This window comes from Phycodurus eques, chromosome 1 (assembly GCF_024500275.1).
Source record: "Phycodurus eques isolate BA_2022a chromosome 1, UOR_Pequ_1.1, whole genome shotgun sequence".
Taxonomy (NCBI): Eukaryota; Metazoa; Chordata; class Actinopteri; order Syngnathiformes; family Syngnathidae; genus Phycodurus; species Phycodurus eques.
In genome coordinates, this window is record NC_084525.1 from 50,024,722 (window position 1) to 50,042,532 (window position 17,811).

General features: G+C 40.5%; 1 protein-coding gene across 1 annotated transcript in view; it reads right to left on the minus strand.

Annotated features, from left to right (window-relative positions):
• The window catches only part of opn7b (opsin 7, group member b), a 55,181-nt gene that overhangs the window by 10,781 nt on the left and 26,589 nt on the right, over positions 1-17,811 (minus strand). The gene's annotated exons all lie outside the window — the stretch shown is intronic.

Sequence of the window (17,811 nt, forward strand, 5' to 3'; positions counted from 1 at the left end):
CTCAGGAGAGAAGTGAGTATTTACGAGCAACAGTATGGTTTCATGCCGAGAAAGAATACCACAGATGCATTATTTGCCTTGAGGATGTTGATGGAAAAGTACAGAGAAGGTCAAAAGGACCTACATTATGTCTTTGTAGATCTAGAGAAAGCATATGACAGAGTACCCAGAGAGGAACTGTGGTACTGCATGTGGAGGTCTGGAGTGGCAGTGAAGTATGTTCGAATAATAAAGGACATGTACGAGGGCAACAGAACAGCGGTGAGGTGTGCTGTAGGTGTGACAGACGAATTTAAGGTGGAGGTTGGACTGCATCTGGGATCAGCCCTGAGCCCCTTGCTGTTTGACAGATGAAGTTAGACTGGAATCCCCATGGACCATGATGTTTGCAGATGACATTGTGATCTGCAGTAAAAGCATGGAGCAGGTGGAGGAACAGTTAGAAAGATGGAGGCACGCACTTGAAAGAAGAGGAATGAAGATTAGCCGAAGTAAAACAGAATATATGTGCATGAATGAGAGGGGTGGTGGGGGAAGAGTGAGGCTACAGAGAGAAGAGATAGCAAGGGTGGAGGACTTCAAATACTTGAGGTCAACCGTCCAGAGCAATGCTGAGTGTGGTTAGGAAGTGAAGAAACGGGTCCAAGCAGGTTGGAACGGGTGGAGGAAGGTGTCAGGTGTGTTATGTGACAGATGAGTCTGTGCTAGGATGAAGGCCAAAGTTTATAAAACAGTGGTGAGGCCAGCCATGATGTACGGATTAGAGACAGTGGCACTGAAGAGACAACAGGAAGCAGAGCTGGAGGTGGCAGAAATGAAGATGTTGAGGTTCGCTCTCGGAGTGACCAGGTTGGATAAAATTAGAAATGAGCTCATCAGAGGGACAGCCGAGGTTCGATGTTTTGGAGATAAAGTTAGAGAGAGCAGAATTCGATGGTTTGGTCATGTCCAGAGGAGAAATCGTGAGTATATTGGTAGAAGGATGATGAGGATGGAACTGCCAGGCAAGAGAGCTAGAGGAAGACCAAAGAGAAGGTTTATGGATGTCGTGAGGGAAGACATGAGGGCAGTTGACGCGCTGTGGCGACCCCTAAAGGGACAAGCCAAAAGGAAAAGACGAAGAAGACAATTTAAAAACAGCATTTTAAGTTTGCTTCGGTTATATTTGTGTAATATTTACATTTGTTTGATGATCTTAAACATTAAACTGCGGAAACTATGCAAAAATATACAAATGTGAGAAGGGGGTTGATACTTTTTCATGGCACTGTATGTGTATTCTTTGTGTATCCTTGAACTCAACTGAACCACCAGTTGCTCTTGTTGTGCTCAGTGTACGAATGGGCTGTTATTTTTCTATAATGACTCTATATTCCGGCGGCACGGTGGACGACTGGTTAGAGCGTCAGCCTCACAGTTCTGAGGAGTGGGGTTCAATCCCCGGCCCCGCCTGTGTGGAGTTTGCATGTTCTCCCCGTGCCTGCGTGGGGTTTCTCCGGGCACTCCGGTTTCCTCCCACATCCCAAAAACATGCATGTTAATTGAAAACTCTAAATTGCCCGTAGGTGTAAATGTGAGTGCAAATGGTTGTTTGTTTGTATGTGCCCTGCAATTGGCTGGCAACCAGTTCAGGGTGTACCCCGCCTCCTGCCCAATGATAGTTGGGATATGCTCCAGCACGCCCGCGACCCTAGTGAAGAGAAGCGGCTCAGAAAACGGATGGATGGATGGACTCTATATTCCCTCACGCATTCCAGTATATGTGATTGGGTAAATAAATGAGGTATTCCTATAAAAGAGCTTTGAGTATTTTGACGGTCGAGAAGAGCGTAATTGAATTGAATCAAGTCAGTGTCGTCTTTTCATACAATCGCCTTGTAAATTGTTGTGAGAAAAAGTAGCCTTAAAGCTGCTTGTAACATCAGGGTCAAAACTTCTATCACATTATTCTCACATTTGTGTTTCTTGGAGGATACATTGCAGAGCTTATTGTGACTTCAGCCACGTGAATGATCACATGTGGCGTTATCCATATTCTTAATTCCCTGAATTTAAACATATTCATCTACATTTAAGGAGACAATTTTTCACAGTTGCAGAAACCGATTGTATAACGCAGTAAATTATGTAATAAATAATTTAAAAAAGTATTAATAATAAATAATTAATAATTAATAAATAACTGCAACTGCCGTATTATGAAAACAACTGACTGTCATCATGCTCAGAATCAAACTATTTTGTAGTTCCCAGGCGAATGCATTTAGCATTCAACTAAACCCTATTCTGTAGTTTTGATGCCCCTCTGTTCGTATTAGTGACGTCACAGTCATGGGTGTGAAGTGATCCATGAGAAACACCGGAGCGGCCCTAACCCAGAGCCACTGACTAATTGATTTTGACCATTGCATCACCACCGCAGAGTCATTGCGGATGGGGAACACTGCGAGCCTTATCTGCAACAACACCAAGCGTCTCCAGCTGCATGTCAGCCCCTCTTACAGTCCAAACTGAGGGTGGGGGCGGCTGATTAAGCCCCGCAGCCAACTTTGTCGTGTTATGTGTGTGTGTGTGTGTGTGTGTGTGTGTGTGTGTGTGTGTGTGTGTGTGTGGGGTACTCTCGTCCTTATACATATCCATTATGTGATGTGAAGCATCCTTTTGCTGATTAAACCGTCTCAGCAGCACATAAAAGATTCAACCTGAGCTTGTTTTAGACAGAGAGCTGAACTCAACTACGACAAGGAAATCCTCAAAGGGGTGCACATATTTTATGCAAGAATGTACCAATATCTTTTCTCCCTGCCACTCCTTATGGTAGCAGTCATTTCAAGTACCTCCACCCTTTACCATTGTTTCCCTACCGTTGGCACCCATTTTACTTTAGAATACTCTCACAGCACCCCACCAAACACAAATGTCACAAAAGTATGAATACTGAAATAATGATGATCTCGTCTCAATTTACTCACAATTTGAATTACTCAGTGTGAAACGTGGGCCTGTTTAATGGAACACAAAGCTGATACTCGCGACAAGCCAATATTTATTTAGTTGTATGAATGGCAACAGGTGGATACACTTGTTTATTGTACCTTTCTAATGGAAGAGCGTTTAATTGCTCTGCCTTTCACTGGCATTATATAGGTGAACAAAGATACTCTATATTTATAATTGTTAAATAATACATTTCAGTCAAATTAAGCAATCTTGATGAGCTCTCGCATCACACAGGAGGTTGGGAATCACTGCCCTATATGATACTGCAAAAACAAAAAATTTAATCACGACAATGGACATTCTAAAGATCAGTTCCTCTATCGTCGAACAATTCCGATTTGACAAACATCTTTCGGAAAAATATGCCGCTAAAGTCATTCAAAATCTCACTTTTTTCTGGAGTTTTTTCTGACTTTTTTGTGATAGGTTCCCACAGAAAGACCAGTATCAACCAGCAGTGGTTACAGACTTACGCATAAAATGCCACAGACCCAATGATAACAACAAAAAGGTTAGGTAAAATGATGACATTTTGAAAATGATCTTTTCACACACTTGAGTGTCAATTAGGAATGCTAAAAACAAACAAACAAAACAAATCATCCATCCATCCTCTTGTCCTCAGTGGGGTTTGTTTAACTTGAGTCTATCTGCATATATTAAAAAAATAATAATACATTTTAAAAAAATCACACCTGCGTATGGTGTCAAAAAGAACACAACATGGAAATATCGTGCAAATTTGATAAATTGTCAAATTAGCACAGTTCTCGATCAGTGCTGTGGAGGTCTTTCAACACTGCATGAGACTTATAACACTCTAATTTTTAACTTTGTTGACGGTTTTGTTTTTCAATTATGTCATGTTCAATTGCCCTATGTTTGATTTTTATACACCCCCAGCTCGATAAATAAAATTTAGTTGAGCTCTTTAAATGAGAAGTAGCCTGAGCTTTCCTCTCCCAGCCAGCCGCACATCACAAGAAATATTCCATATCGATTATGTTGTTAGTAAGCTGCAAGCCCCCTCATTAGTCCCGTCTATTTCCATCTCCCCATTTTCATTAGAGCCTCTAAATGAAACACATGAGCAGGGACATCTCTGACTCATCCCTCTCAAATCTTGTTTTTTGGACTTTGATCCAGCGCTCACAAGTCCAATCAATCAGCAGTCCTGGGGGTTTGTAGATTAGGCCCAATGGAAGGCACAAAATGTCTTTGAAACACTGAACTATTGCGCTCGTCGTCAGGGGTCTACTAAGAGTCACAAAACTCGCATACGGCAGCTTTTCTGGAACCGATCAAAGACGTAATTAAAGTGGAGCGGGAGAAGTCTAACGCTTCACCTAAATCCTCATTACATCTTACCAGTATGATAAATGTAATGGTCATTTGCCGCTGGTCACACACTGAGTAGGTATTGTTAAGATTAGAAGATATGCGACAATTAAAGTCATTGCACTGCAACATAAAATAGTCATGAAATGGGCACTTACGTAGCTGTGGTATTCAGACAGTATTGGTGATAGCATCGTGCAAGACAAACTTAAACGGTTTTAAACGACAAATGTTCCCATTAAAGCCTCTGCATGTTTTGTTGATTTTTCAGCTGCACTTTATAGTATTAATTTATCTGATGATCTGAAACGTGGGGCAATGTAAAGCCAGTGAAAACCTCATTTATCTACCTTTATCCACGGATTGATCGGTCAATACGTTGCTGCAAACACTTTGAGGATGGACATTGATGTGGACTGTTCACCGATGGGATTAGCATGCAGCACTTTTAATGCAGCTCAACTAAAGCTAAAAAAAAAAAAAAAAAAGAATTTTGTCATTATTTAGGATTCTCCCAACAGTCACCTGAAACATAGCATTAGAACTGTAGTGAATGCGCGCTCGTGATAGCCATGGCAAGACAGACCAGACTTAGAATGATAAAAAATGTTATACTTGGTGTTGTCTTGATGTTCAGATACCCAGCTTCATCTATTGTATACTAAGAATGTGAGAAGTGTTTTAGAAAATTTGGAATTCATGAAATTGACAAAATATCAATTTCAGTAACTAAATAAATAAGATGAAAATTGAGAACATCCCAAAAAACCTTTCAGAAGAAAATCCACCTGAAAAAACACTTCCTATTAAAATTAACCTTAGTCTGTTTTCGTTGAAACTGTCTAGTACATGTATATATGATGATAATCTCTTTATAAAAATTCCATGTGTAAAATGAACCTTTTGTCAACAGTCTGCAGATGTTATCATGGTTTTTGCCCTTCAGTCCATAAACCTTCACGTTATTGTGTCATGAAAGTTTAAAGAGTTCCTTCGCATTTTCTTTCCTTTCTCGTGTATTTTGCTAAGCACTCCATGAAAACAGCACGTCTACCCCCCCAACACACACACACAAAAAACATTAATTTGTCAGACCTCTAATTCATCATGCCTGAGCATTCACCTCCAAAGGAAACATGTTTTGTTTATTCGGTTACACTTCTTTGTCCCTGTTGCGGATTGCCCAAAACAGTCCAGACTGCTTAAAGAACTGGACCAGTGCAACAAAGTGAAAGAAGGTCTGCAGGCATCATCCTTGACTGGAACCTTTCATCCATCGGTGGAGTGTACTTACTGTATATGGGCTCTACCAAGATATTCTGGCTTCGTCCCACAGCCATAGTCCAAATAAGTGTAAATTGTATGTAGGTGTGAATGTGAGTGTGAATGGTTGCCTGTTTTATGTTTCTCTCGTGTGACTGGTGACCAGTCAAGGATGTAAACCATCTCTCACTCTAAGTTAGATGGGATAGACTCAATTGCTACAGGTACAATGCCCCTTATTCCAATTATTACCTTCTGTCTTCAATACTGCCATACTACTGGTTTGTATGTCAACATATCCACGGACACAGAGTGAACACAAAATGCTTCACATTACATGAGAATCAGTCAGAAGTGTCTATTGGCCTGACCCTGTTTTGCAACATAGTGTTTTGTGGGTGTTAGTGAAACTACTTTTTAAGCGCATGAAGTAATGTCGGAACAAAAGGGCAGCTTTGCAAAGCGGATGTTAGCAAGCAACTTGCTTTTTGTACATGGTTCTTTGAGGGTTAGTCATAGGGGCATAATTACTTGTGCTCATTTGCATTTCAGACTGTGAGTCTTGTCTCTGGAGTAATGTGTTCTGTATTATAGATGCGTTTCAGAAAAAAGAAAAAGTTCAAAAAGAGCCCTCTTAAAATGTGGCCTTGACTTCAATGACACAACTGTAGCTGAAAAGGTCCTAGTTGAATGGAGATGTACCACATTTCCCAAACACAATGCATCTGAATTTGAACACATACAGCAAGCCTAAATTACTTTGAGTGTTAATCCTCTGTTAAAAAGTTCTTCACATTCTCCTGCTGTGGTTCACCAAACTTACCAAAACCAAATTAGCCAATTATTGCTGTTGTGCCAAAATGCACTTGTTTGACCAAAAACGTGTTTCTCTAATATACTGTGGCAGACATCATTTACATTGTTGTGGCATCAATAAGAAATTATCATCTCCAAATAGTAATCCGACATGCTGCTATATTTCAGACAATCACTTTTCTGGTGTCAGTTTTACAATGCCACATTTATACAAAGCAAATATTGTTGAGAATTAGAGTACGGACTCCCTTCTCAAATTCTTATATTTTTGTATAGTTTCCTCACTTTAATGTTTAAGATCATCAAACAAATGTAACTATCAGACAAATACAACCCCAGAGAACTTAAAATGCTGTTTTTAAATGGTGATTTCATTCATTCATTCTTCCATTCTGCTTATCCTCACTAGGGTCGCGGGCGTGCTGGAGCCTATCCCAGCAATCTTTGGGCGAGAGGCTGGGTACACCCTGAACTGGTCGCCAGCCAATCGCAGGGCAGGTAATTTCATCCATTAGGAAAAACAAAAAAAAAGTTACCTGGCCCTGTGTGATGGCCCCCTAAACCTAATAACTGGTTGGGCCATCCTCAGCAGCAACAACTGAAATCAAGCGTTTTCTATTACTGGCAATGACTCTTTCACATCTCTGCCAGATATTTTGGCCCACTCTTTCTTGTAGAATTTTTTGAATTCAGCAAAAATGAAGGGTTTTCCAGCATGAACTGCCTTTTTAAGGTCATGCCACTGCATTTCAAATTGATTCAAGTCTGGCCTTTGACTAGGCCACTCCAAATCCTTCATTTAGTGTTTTTTTTAAGCCATGCAGAAGTTGAATTGCTGGTGTGTTTTGGATTGTTATCCTGCTGCAGAACCCAAGTGCGCTTCAGCTTGAGGTCACAAACTGATGGCTCAACATTCTCCTTCAGGATTTTCTGTTAAAGAGCAAAATTAATGGTTCAATCACAGCAAGTTGTCCAGGTCCTGAAGAAGGAAAGTAACCCAAGATTCACACTATCACCACCATGTTTGACTGTTGGTACGATGTTCTTTTTTCTGAAAAGCTGTGCTACATTTACGTCAGATATGACGAGACATACACCTTCCAAAAAGCTCAACTTTCATTTCATCAGTCCATATAATATTCTCCCAAAAGTCTTGGGAATAATTCAGATGTGTTTACGACGGGCCTTTATGTTCTTCCTTTATGTTCCTTTTGGTTAGCAGTGTTTGTCACCTTGGAACACTGTCATGGATGGCTTTTTTGCCCAGTCTCTTCCTTATTGTTGTGTCACGAACACTGACCTTAACTGAGGCAAGGGAGGCCTACAGTTCTTTAGAAGTTTTCCTGAGTTCCCTTGTGGCCTCATGGGTGAGTCATTGCTGTTCTCTTGGACTAATCTTTGTAGGCTGGCCACTCCTGGGAAGGTTCACCACTGTTTCTTGTTTTCTCCATGTGAGGATAATGGCTCTCCCTATGGCTTGCTGGAATCCTAAAGCTTTAGAAATGGCTTTGTACCATAGATTCTCGTGTATAACGCGCATTTCCCCCCCCCAAAAATTGTCAAAAGTCAATAGTGCGCATTATACATACAGTAAGTATAGGGGAAAATGAAAAAAACTTTCACATTTTATAAATGTATGCCGCATGTGAGTGCAAATGGTTGTTTGTTTGTATGTGCCCTGCGATTGGCTGGCAACCAGTTCAGGGTGTACCCCGCTTATGATAGCTGGGAAAGGCTCCAGTATATAATATTCCACCGCCAACTAGAGGTTATGAAAAAGGTGTAGCCTATACTTTTATTAATGACAGGGGTACGTATAATTGCATATATGTACAGTTGTGCTCATAAGTTTACATTCCCTGACAGAATTAGTGAAATATTGTTTTTATAAATATGACTGATGACTGAACAACAACCATCATTAATTTCTTTATGGTTATGTTTTGTTTTATAATGCTTTTCTGAAATGCTTGACAGTTTAATTTAAATCCCATTAAAATAAAATTAAATGTGTTTTGCCTGGCCCTCCATGCTTTCTTTAAAGAATTGTACCCATCTTACAAATTCTGCCTGGGTAATCAAACATATGAGCACAGCTGTGTTTTCTCATTTACTAAATAAAAGTAGGGCTGTGAATGTCAAAATAAGAGCAAGTAAATAAAAAGAAAGTATTAGAGTTCAAATAAAGTGCTTAACGTCAGAATAATTCTTTGAAGAAACTAACAAAATTCAGATAATACTTCATGTTTTGATCATATGGGTAGAAGCAACACCATGCATTGTAAAAATGCATTATACATAGGTTGAAGGGTTTTCCAGAATTTTGAGGTCAACTTTGGGGGTGCGTATTATACATGGTTGCGCATTATACATAAGAAATTACAGTAATTACATTTTGTCACAGGGGCAGGTAACTGAAGTTTTCTTTCCTCCATAAATGAAATCACCATTTAAAAACAGCATTTTAAGTTCACTAGTGTTATATTTGTCTGATATTTATGTTTGATGAGCTTAAACATTAAAGTGGGGAAACTATACAAAAATCTAAGATATATATATATATACACGCACACACACACACACACACACACACACACACATATACAGTATATCAGAGGGTTCTGGTTCAGCCCTGCCCAATCTAAGAAAGCCACTCTTGAGCTAAGCTTCCAGTCCATTTAGGTTTATTAGAGGTAGGTTCCTGCATGTAATAATTTCCAATCCAGCCCATCCTGTACAGACTGTTTACAGATTTAAATCCTCTATTTGTATTTTTGTTGAATGCGTGTTTTTCTTCACAATATGCTGACTTTTATAACTGATTTAGTGTGTTAAGAGTTTTATTTTGAATCAACATTTAATTGTGTTTGTGGTGAATGAGTCTAAAACAATCCGATTCCAGAGGCAGGCTTGGATCAGGTTCAGGGCTCGGTTGCAAAAAGCTCACACTTATCAGCACTGTTAAAGCGTTTTATAACTTTCATGTTTGGAAACATACAAATGGTTTGGAGGGGTGAAGCATGACTAAAGGCTTTGTGAACTGACTTTAAGATAATAGTTTGATGGCATAATGCTCCGAGTTTGGCGGTCCTTTGAAAAGGCACAACAGGTTTTCTTATTTTGACTTGCTATTGATTGAAGGTGTCCATTGTTCTACTTGGATGTCGGAATATTGCTTATGTTCATTGTACGGAATGCAACAAATGAACATTCCACTAACAACAAAAAACTAAATTCTTTTGAAAAGTGACTGAGTTTCCCCATTGTGTTTACAGAATTACAAGCTAAACCGCCAAACGTGCAGATTATTTAAAAGCAAAGCCAAAAGAGGACTGAATATATAAAAGCCCACCCGGACTTGCAAGGCAACACAAACATCAACTCTCAGCTTGGAACACTTGTGGGATGTGTTTCTTCCACCAAAATATATTAAATAGCCTCATTAAAATAGTTAGTCTTGAATGTTCTTCCTTTTACAGCCTTTTTTGAACTTGTACCTAACAACAACAATGTTATTGTCACATAGATCACACAAAAAGAAAACAGTTAATAGGAAACCTTTTTTTTGTTGTTGAAAAACTATGACATCACGCAATCTTGTTCCAAGGCATCACATCACTAATGTGGAATGATATCAACATTGCTTGCCTGGATTCAGTTAGACAGATCAACTGTAAATAGAGCGGCTGAAATAAGTGTTAAACACTTCACAATTTTTCTCATTAAATATATTTGCAATGGTGTTATTGACATGAATATTTCACCAGATGTTGAGAACAACCCAAGTAACCCATACATACAAAGAAAGTAGAACAAATAAGATCAGAAATGGGGTTGTGTGTAATAATGTGAAATTACACAGGGAAAAAGTATTGAACACGCCAACTGTTATCTATTTAATACTTTGTACCTCTGTTTGCAATGACAGCAATACTTTGTACCTCTGTTTGCAATGACAGGTTCAAGACGCCTCCTGTATGTAGAAACTAGTCGCATGCATTGCTCGGGTGTGATTTGGGCCCATTCCTCCAAACAAGCAGTTTTCAAATCTTGAAGGTTCCGTGGACTTGTTTTATGGACCTTGAGTTTAAGTTCTTTCCATAGATTTTCAATGTCAGGTGATTGGCTGGGCCATTCCAGCAGCTTTATTATTTTTTTCTTTGAAACCGATTGAGAGTTTCCTCTGCAGTATGTTTTGTATCATTATCCTATTGAAATGTCCACAGTCGTTTCATTTTCATCATCCTCGTTGATGGCAGCGGATTTTTGTCAAGAATGTCTTGGTGCATTTGCCCATTCATTGTGCAGTGCCAGTTCTCCTCCAAATGTGGTGTGCATTATAGCTTCCAAACAGTTCAAAATGCTCTCATCCGAGCAGACTATATTCTCCCATTATTTAACTGGCTTGTCCAAATGTTGTTCAGCAAACGTTAAAGGAGCTTTGACCTGCTTTTTTTCAGCAATGGGGTCTTGCGTGGTGAGTGTGCATACAGGCCATAGCGGCGGAATGAATTACTCACTGTTTTCCTCGTGACAACAGTACCTGCAAATTCCAGGTCTTTTTTAAAACTCTCCACGGGTGGTCCTCAGCTTTTGGACAACTTTTCTGATTATTCTTTTCACTCCTCTGTCAGAAATCTTGCGAGGAGCACCTTATCGAGGTAAATTTATGGTGGTATGATTAGCATTCCACTCACTTATTATGGCCCCAACCGTGCTCATTGGAAAATTCAGAAGCTTAGTTATGCGCTTGTAACCAATGCCATCGTTATGTTTTGCAACAATTAGTTTGCGATGGTCTTCAGACAGCTCTCTGCTCTTACCCATCATGAGATGCGTCTTCACTCACACCTTGGCAATGAGACCTTTTTGTAAGCCATCAATTAGGACTGAACCGCGCGGAGTGGGTGCTGCGGGTCTGGGTGGGGCAGCCCTCTTCATCGGTGGTTGTCCGGCCTGATGGGCCCGACCTGCAGGAGCCAAGCCTCTTAATCACTCACATAGCACACGCTCACACCACTCACTGAGGGGCTGGCATTGGGTCCCTGCGGCCCCCATCGGGTGATCAGTTGTCGGGGCGCCTTGGTAGACCGCCCTGGGTCCCTTGGTGTGGGACGTGTCCCGTCCACCAGGCTGCTCTCGGGTGGGCCCCTGGGCATGATCCCGCCCCTCGATTGATCGGGTGGGTTTGGAGCGTCCGCGGTGCGGGCACAGCAATTACAGGACACTTCTGTCAGTCTTTGTGGATGTAAAACCGTGTCAATTCACTTACATGTGTCTGCAGGCACACACCCCTGGGACTCTTTCACTGGGTGTTGGGCCACTCACTTATTGCGACAAATAACTCATGAATATGTGAATTGCTTTTGTATCCCCTCACTCATACTCTCGTCCTATAGACTTTTATAATTTACATAGTCAATCCCACCACACTTCAGTGGTACAGCCGGGTTCACGAACCTTGTCCTGCATGCTTCTTCTCCAGTCCTTGTCCTGTTCTAGCTTGTCCTGCCCTTCCCTCACAGGGTGTAGCACTACAGCCCCATGCAACACTCATATTTAATATTTCATTGTTGTAGATAATGTAATGACTTACTTTTCTCATCCTGTTTACAATTAGTGCTTTGTCTTATGTCTTCGTTTCTCTCTCCGCTCTAGAAACTTTGTTCTGTTCCACTTTGATTCTCAATAAACTTCAATAATAATACTAAGAAACCACACCGGAAGCTTAAAAACTCCACTGTGACACAGTAAAACTGTTCCGGCATAAAAGGGATACCGATCTTCCATTCTGCTTGACCTAACAGCCGAACAGGACATCCATTTACTTTCCCGCTTATCCTCACTAGGGTCGCGGGCTGCTGGAGGCTATCCCAGCCATCTTTGGGCGGGAGGCGGGGTACACCCTGAACCGGTCGCCAGGCATGCGGAGGACCCACAGAAACAAACAACCATTCGCACTCACATTCACACCTATGGGCAATTTAGAGTCTACAAGCAACCTACCACGCATGTTTTGGGGATGTGGGAGGTAACCGGAGTGCCCGGAGAAAACCCAGACAGGCACGGGGAGAACATGCAAACTCCACCTTTTTAAGAATTGAAAAGGTTGGAAAAGCTGTGTTTTGTCTTCGTCTCTATGCGTGAAAAACGTGTTAACGCCTTGGGTTAAAGTCCCTGGCGGGATACCGGCGTGTTCACGCCTAAAAAGGTTTAAAATCCTTAGATTCAGCCGGCGCGCAAATCTTTAAACATTGGCAAATTCCAAAAGGTTGAGATTCCCAAACTCCGCGATGATGGAAGTTTAAAATTATCTGGAGGGATTTATATCCCGAAGGAACTGTGAGGCCAAGAAGAAGAAGATTGGTTATGGATATGGTTTTAGGTTGAAAAGCCTGTGCACAAAATAATTTCAACGGAAATTAGGATTTGATGTCCTGTGAGAGACAAAATTAGGCTCGCTCAGGTAATAAAATATTTGCGGCGAATTGCAGGGGTCTTAAAAGCAGAAAAAAACTTTTTTTAATTCAAAGGCTCGTAGAATATAATTAAATAATTGTCTTAAAGCAGCAGAAAAGCGTTTGAAGTCGATAGACAATAATTTAAAAAAAACTAATTAGGTCCTTACAGTTACCGAAAGGAACACATACAAAGGTTTGAAGTCAGGGGCCTCATGTACAAAGACTTGCGTGGATTTCCTCCTAAAACATGGCGTACGTTCAAATCCAGAAAACGTCGCACGCACAAAAATATTCAGATGTATGAAACTCTGCGTACTCATGAATCCAAGCACATTTCCTTCGTACATTCCAATCAATGTGGAAATGAGCCGACTCCTCCCTGTCCAAGCCCACATTTGAATATGCAAATCATATTTAAATGGACCCTGCACCTGAGATGCCGATCTCTGCATGATCAGAAAAAAAGGAAAATGAGCAAGGTAATGAAGAAAACAAAATTCATAGTCAGGCAAATGTGCTGAGAGCACATGTGGCTGACTATGACCACCCCATAAGGTTAATACCATGTATTTTTAGAACTCATAACAAATGTGTTCATACAGTAACCTACACTCAGCCCTGTGAGATAAAGGTTCATGCGTAAATGTTGTATGTGTGATATTTGTAATAAATCTTTTGAATTCAAATAGAAGCACATCAGCATATCAAAGAGGATATCAAAAACTTTTATTCCTTTTTGATTACTCAATTTATTATTTTAATACACGTGAGAGGACACGAACACTGACAAAAAAAACATGTTTTTTTTTAGGCGAAGAAAGGGTAAATTATGTCAATTTAAACACATTTTAATCCTGTGCAACCGATGTACATGTTCAAATGAAGTAAATTCAAAGGACTCTTTTTTTTTTTCAGTGCATGCGCTGGAGTCACGAAGCGATTGTGAGGGCAATAGATCAATTAATAGGTGTCCTCACAAATATCAGTGGTTCATTAAATACACTGGTTAACAAATGAATTCTCAGTCCTTGCCTCAATTGCATTGTTGAAATCAAATGTTGCCGGGCATGAATTGTTCATCAGTGCTAATTATTCATGTGTCTCTGGTGTGCAGATTTATGAGAAGAGTTTCCCAGCATCACCTCTAAGTGTCGCCAAAGCACCAAAAGCTGCAGAAACGTGCGTACGCCAGCCATGCAGTTTTAGCGTGGGGCACCGCACATTTCCACGGTCATGTCACTCTTGATACATCTGAACTTTGCCGTGAAAAAGAACGGACGCCACGTTTTTGTGCGTACCCACCTTTTATACATGAGGCCCATGGCCTGTAAGTTAATGAGCAACTTAGATTGTGGTATCGGGGTCCGTTTGAAATAGCGCTATCGAAAACTGATCAGATTGTCTGTGTTTGTGTGTTTGTATTATGACAAACTGGCCGAATGCAATGAAGAGGTGAAGCGCAAAATGGCTGCCGCAGCTAATGAGGGACAAGGGACTTGGGGGTCAACGCTATATGCAAGCTTGCTACAAAAAGAATTGAAGAATGCCCATCAAACAAGGTTGCAACCGAAATATTAGATTTGAACAAATGGGCAAATACAAACATGTTTGATGGAGGTCTTGATCTATATTTGGGCCAGGCTCCCACCAAACAACAACTTTTAATCATTTTAGAAAGACAAAAACAACAATTGGAAGCAACAAAGTTCACTACTTTAGTTGGCAAAGCAAAACATGAAAAATTAAAACTTAATAATTAAAAAAAAAAAAAATGAATTAAAAAAACTGAAACTTGGAGGATGAGATAATATTTCCATAGAAAGTAATTTTGAAACATATTTGTTTATTATACATGTCCTGTTCGGGAAGTTGCGAGTGGCGGAGGAAGGGAAGCCCACAAACCCTTTTTCGGACACGTGTGAAAAATCACAGAAAGGGGAGGGGTGCGCCAACCCTCCCCCGTAGCAACCTGGGCCATAGGCCCTCGTCAGAGAATTACTGAATCAGGCTACAAATAGAAACAATAACAGCAAATCAACTGGCGGTAATACATGTCAAGTGTCTATTGAGACTTGATGATATAAAAGTAGAGAGAGAGTAAGTGTTATTTTTACAGCTCGAGTATGTAAATTAGAGGAATGAAACAAAACAGGAAAAGAAAGAATTGAAGCGAAAGTAAGACAATTAAGAGAAAATTGAGCAAAGGGAAGTAAGATTAGCAGATAAATTGAACAGAAAAGTAGATTTAAGAAAAGAAAAGAAAAAGGCAAGTGCAGGAGGAGGACCGTGTTTGTTTACATGAAGAAAATTCAATGGGATTAACACCAAGTTAAAAGATTGGCATGTAGGTATTAATTCAATCATTGGCTGTTCTACAACGCACTTAAGATTTTGGTAAGTTACAATTTTTAGTCTTCAATACTATTATAAACATGCAACAACACTAAACGGGAGAAATTGGCCCAGACTCACCACCACCAGGTGTGAACTAGTTTGTTTTAATCCAAATTAAGGCCAGGAACAAATTGTCTTTGTCGTTTTAAATTTGGCAGAGCATTTCAATTCAGGAGTTGCTTTGAGATGCATGGGACTTTGTACTAATTATTTTCTATGTTCAGACAAAGAGGAGTTGTGAGGAGTCATCCACCGTTGATTATTGATAGATTGTCGGTGTTGTCTTGGCTTTCCATGCCTTCTTGCATCTCCCTGTCTTCATGGGAGTCTGTCTTCAGAAAAGCTCTCAGTAAAGTTCAGAGGATTATAATGAAAACCATTCACCTTGACATCACAAAGACCTTCGTACTCTTTCCTGATTATTTTCTAATATACTGTACAGTGCAGTGATGGATTATCTCGTAAAGTTTACTCAAGTGGGCAGCATGGTGTGCTAGTGTTCAGCACATTTGTCTCACAGTTCTGAGGTTGAAGGTTTGAATACGGGCTGTGGCCTTAATGTGTGGATTTTATCTTTTCCCCGAGCTTGTGTGGGTTTTGTCTTTGTACTCTGGCTTCCTCCTGCCCTTCCTTATCAAAAATATGCATGGGAGGTTCACTGAAGACTCCTTAGGTGTAAATTATTTCTTCTATACGTACAGTGGGTACGGAAAGTTTTCAGACCCCCTAAAATTTTTCACTGTTTGTCATATTGCAGCCATTTGTTCAAATCATCTAAGTTATTTTTTCCCCCTCATTAATGTACACACAGCATCCCATATTGACAGAAAAAAACCTTCATTGTTGACATTTTTGCTCATTTATTAAAAAAGAAAAACTGAAATATCACACAGCCATAAGTATTCAGACCCTTTGCTGTGACACATATATTTAACTCGGATGCTGTCCATTTCTTCTGATCATCCTTAAGATGGTTCTACACCTTCATTGGAGTCTAGCTGTGTTTGATTATACTGATTGGACTTGATTAGGAAAGCCACACCCCTGTCTATATAAGACCTTATAGCTCACAGTGCATGTCAGAGCAAGTGAGAATCATGAGGTCAAAGGAACTGCCTGAAGAGCTCAGAGACAGAATTGTGGCAAGGCACAGATCTGGCCAAGGTTACAAAAGAAATTTCCGCTGCACTTAAGGTTCCTCAGATCACAGTGGCCGAGCGAAAACCTTCTCCAGACTGCTAAGAACTTCAGACTGGGCTGAAGGTTCACCTTCAAACAAGAAAATGACCCGAAGCACACAGATAAAATACAGAAGGAGTGGGCTTAAGAACAACTCCGTGACTCTTCTTGAATGGCCCAGCCAGACTTAAACTAAATTGAGCATCTCTGGAAAGACCTGAAAATGGCTGCCCACCAACGTTCACCCTCCAACCTGACAGAACTGGAGAGGATCTGCAAGGGTGAATGGTAGACGATCCCCAAATCCATGTGTGAAAAACTTGTTGCATCATTCCCAAAAAGACTCATGGCGGTATTAGCTCAAAAGGGTGCTTCGACTAAATACTGAGCAAAAGGTCTGAATACCTATGGCTGCGTGATAGTTCAGTTTTTCTTTTTTAATAAATCTGCAAAAATTTCAACAATCCGTTATTTTTCTGTCAATCTGTAGTACTGTGTGTACATTAATGTGGAAACAAATGAACTTAAATGATTTTAGCAAATGGTTGCAATATAAAAAAGTGAAAAATTTAAGGGAGTCTTAATACTTTCCGTACCCACTGTATGTGCCATGTGACTGGCTGCCAACCATTCGAGAGTGTACCCTGCATCTCGCCCAGTGTCAGCATAACTGCAACCCCAGTGAGGATCAGAAGATGGCTGGTTACCCACATGTAATTACATTTCCTCCTCCTCCTCGTCCTCCTCCTCCTCCTCATTTGGGGAATTTTAGGTGACAGTAAATTGATAGGAAAGGTAATGACAAAATGAATGCATAATGCATAAAAATTGCATAATATTAACCAAACCATGATATCGGCCCACTGTCGACACATTTCATTTGTTGCGGGCATAGCAAAACCATGCTCTTGCTCCGATTATGCAGGAAGAAAATAGCCCGTATTACTTATTTTACTACTGGAGCATCCCTGGCATGACAAAAAGGTGCATGGTCCAACTCCCACGCGCCTTCCAAAACAAAAAAGCTGAGTTTATAGAGCTGGTCTAGTGTTCCACAGCCAGGGCAAAACCTACATTTTTCCTCTTGAGTTCAAGGTTGGACTAATGACTGTGCTCTGCTCTCCAGTGCTTTTATAATAGATTTTGTCAGGAAGGCTGAGTAGTCTAATTTTCCTATAGTTGGACTCATGCAGTTCCCACTTGTTAAAAAAGGAGGAACCACCTCTTTCTGCCAATCCAGAGACACTTTCGGCAACTTTCACACTATGCCGTAAAGATTTGTGAACCTTGACAGTCCACCTGAGGGATGAACATACGACACATACCTTATGGCTCTGTCACTATAATGAATAGCTGATGT